This window comes from Pongo pygmaeus, chromosome 1, assembly GCF_028885625.2.
Source record: "Pongo pygmaeus isolate AG05252 chromosome 1, NHGRI_mPonPyg2-v2.0_pri, whole genome shotgun sequence".
Lineage (NCBI taxonomy): Eukaryota > Metazoa > Chordata > Mammalia > Primates > Hominidae > Pongo > Pongo pygmaeus.
Genome location: NC_072373.2, coordinates 192,925,265 through 192,928,895, shown reverse-complemented (window position 1 = coordinate 192,928,895; position 3,631 = coordinate 192,925,265). Strand labels below are relative to the sequence as shown.

The 3,631-nt window shown below is 41.2% G+C and overlaps 1 pseudogene; it reads right to left on the bottom strand.

The window, feature by feature from the left end:
* Positions 1 to 2,131: 2,131 nt before the first annotated feature.
* Positions 2,132 to 3,193, bottom strand: LOC129009724 (protein N-lysine methyltransferase METTL21D-like; annotated as a pseudogene).
* Positions 3,194 to 3,631: the final 438 nt, after the last annotated feature.

The window sequence follows — 3,631 nt, the reverse complement described above, 5'->3', positions numbered from 1 at the left end:
CTCGTGATCCACCTGCCTCGGCTTCCCAAAGTGCTGGGATTATAAGCGTGAGCCACCACGCCTGGCCTATCATAGCCTATTCTTATAATGACATCTCTCAGGTCTAATGAGCCCATGATGAACCTTGATCCTATGTTCTGCTTCATGTTATAATAATTCTTGCTGCTGGTTCTAGGCCACACATTGTGTAAATGCCTTGTTTGTTCAATCCTTACTACAAATATATAAGGCAGTTATTGCCCTATATTTCCTTCTCTCCATATCCAAAGTTCTAAAGGGTAGTCCACTAGTCCACACTTCCCTATTTAATTTGTTTAAATTCACTTTCACTTTTAATCAAAGTAACATTGTACATACTATTAAAAGTCAAACAGTACTACAAGGCTTATATTTGAAATAGAAATCCTCTGCTTCCTCCTCCCATCCCTGAGTTTCAACCACTTTTGCACCTTTGGTTTTATCTCCTGTCATTTCCCCATACTTACTGAATGTGGTGCTGAATCTCGCACAGGCTGGGCCCTTTGTAAGTGGAGGTTTTTCCTGCTCTCATTCTGTTCCACAAGCCTCACAACATGGTCAGTTGGGGGTGATGAGACCCCAATACATATGAAACAGCTCATAAACAACTCAGCTGACATCTACAAACATTTACTGTGCGCCGGGTTCAAGAGAGAGTATTTACTGTGCGACGATTAAGAGCACAGGGAGATGTGGGCTCAGATCCTACCCCAGACTCTCCCTACCTCTCTGAGCCTTCGTTTCTTCACCTGTAAAATGGGGAATGACCTTACCCATGACACAAGATTGCTGTGAGGATGGTGTGTGTGTGTGTGAGCAATCAAGCATCCTAAAACACAGCTAACACGGCTAACGTGGTTTCTGCTCCACCCCACAAGGAACCAACCATACAGAAACCATGGTGGGGAGACGTCTCAAGGGATGGGCGAAATCTGAATAGGAAGGAAAAAGAAAAGTTATTACAAGGGAGAATCAGGCTGAGTGCAGTGGCTCACACCTGTAATCACAACACTTTGGAAGGAAAAGGTGGGAGGATCTCTTCAGCCCAGGAGTTCAAGACCAGCCTGGAGAACATGTTGAGACCCCATCTTTAAACAATAAAATAAAACAGAACTGAAGCACAGACATAAAGGCAGAAATAAACATGGCATGTTTGAGAGATAGTGAAAGGAGACCAATGTAACTTGAATGTCAGGTTCTTTTTTTTTTTTCAGGGTCTCAAAAACAATGTTTATTTTAACATATAAAATGTACCATCTACCACCAATGCCTGTAAATACCAGGATTCCATCCGGTTACTACTCTTTGGAACAGGTATGAATAAAGTCCTTGACAGATTATTGTATGTGAGCAAATGGCTTCATGATAACATAAAACAGAGAGACACAGAATAAAAATTCATTTCGTATATACATATACAACTAAATTTGTAGTTATTCAAAAACCTTTCAGTGTTTCAGGTAAACAAGTTAATACCAGTATTTTTAAGCCAGATTTTCCTGGAACATATACATAAAGAAAAGTGCATGAGCCATGTATGTGCTTAAGCTTGAAACTGGTCTTTCTATTCTCACTCCATTCTCAAATGAAAAATCTGTAAAGTTATCTTTTATTCCTCCAATCTTCTGATTTGTCTTCTCAGCAACTCATTACAGTGTAATTTACTGATTAAATCACATAGATGTATGGTGGAGGAAAAGAATACAACTTTGGCCAGTATAAGTATACAAGACAATATCTCAGTTCTTTTTAAAATTAAAAGAACATTTAAGTATTAAAGATATTTTAAAAGAAATGAAGTGGCAGATAAACATGATAAACACTGCATAATTATGTACAAAATGAAAACCTTTTAAATTTTGAAGACAAACTAAAATTTACTAGTTTGAATTTAAAACATTATTATATAATAGTAGATAGTTCTCTTTAGAAATTTATCTCTAGTTTCCTGTAAAAGGTCATGCTGGTTCACTGTTTTTTTGGCAGATTTTGGCCTCACCTCAATACCAATTTTTATTTGAATAACTGATTCCCAACAGTTCTTGTAAGCAGGACTTGATGCTCAACTAAGTAACCTAAGCTGGATTCAGGGCCATTGGCAGGCAGGCAGGCAGGCAGGCAGGCAAGCAGGCAGGCATTTTTTGTACTGCAGGCAGCCCATGGTGGTTGTCATCTATACATCGGACCTCTAAAGACGTGCCGGAAAAACTCTGTGGACACAATCTTCCCATGCTGTGTTCACATGCTCCGTTCACATCTTTAGTTTACCAGGTTGTCAGAGGCTTGGGTAAGATGACTAAAGGCTTCATGATGAAAATTTCAATTTTTTCTTTCTGATGTATATAATATGAATATCTTCACTTTGGTACTCTTCATCATGTTTTTCCAAAGGAATTTTTTCAAAGTCAAAGTCTAGCTGAAGGAGCTCAAAATATTTTTTCTCAATATCTGGACTTTTTCCCATTCTTCATTGTTCATAACAACATATAATACAAGTCTCAAATCCACTGATATCTTTCAGAGTTTTCAGCAATGGCTCCAAAGACTCTTCATAGTATATGCAGTCGGCCATCAGTATGTAGTCGGGTGGAGGAGGAAAGTCTTCTATTTCTTCCCCCTATTTCAGTACCTTGGCTTGAACAGAACCAGTGACAAGATGCTTGCTCATGTAAGTCTTGCAATTCCTCAAGATTGGTGACTACAACATTAGCCCCAAGGGTAGCAGCCATGCGCCCCATGGTCCCAGTGGTGCCCGAACCCAGCTCCAGCACCAACCGTCGGCTCGGCATGTGGGCCCAGTCGCCAGAAAATTCAGACGTTTCCAGGTATTTAGAAAGGACATTGGCAGCCTCCCAAACAACGCAACCCACGCTGCCGGAGCCATACTGCTGTAGTGGTAGCACCGTACCATCCCGCTTCTCCAAATCTCACACAAAGCTCCGCACTGGGTCCTCCAGCGAAGACTCTGGCATAGCCACCATCACTGCCCAGCATCAATAGCTTTTTTTTTTTTTTTCGTATTATTATTTTTTTGAGATAGGATCTTACTCTGTTGCCCTCAAACTCCTGGGCTCAAGTGATCCTCCTACCTCAGCCTCCTGAGTAGCTGAGAACTACAGACACGTGTAACCATAACTAGCTAATTTTTTAATTTTCTGTAGAGGCAGGCTCTCAATATGTTGTCTAGGCTGGTCTTGAACTCCTGGCCTCAAGCGATCCTCCCACCTTGGCCTCCAAAAGTGCTGGGATTATAGGCATAAGCTACCATGCCCAGGCTCATTTTAAATGTAGGAGGTCATGTTGGATCAGCAGCTGAGAAAGCCCTGCCAAGGTAGCCAATGGGGTACTAATGCACGGCGGGTGGGGGAAGAATGGGACAGTGGGCAGGGAGCACTCATTTGTGAGCAGCAGGCAGAATAGATTGAATTTGGGCCTGGGGAAACCCAGGTGTGGTATAATTAAGCTTTGTCTGGTACTCTGGAGACATAGCTGAAAGGTCGCAGAGAAGTAGCCTTAGTAAGATGGAGTTATACTAGATGGTTTCTAAGAGCCCTAATAGCCTAATAGTCTATAATTATATCATTATAGGACTGATATGGTGACAGTGGAAATA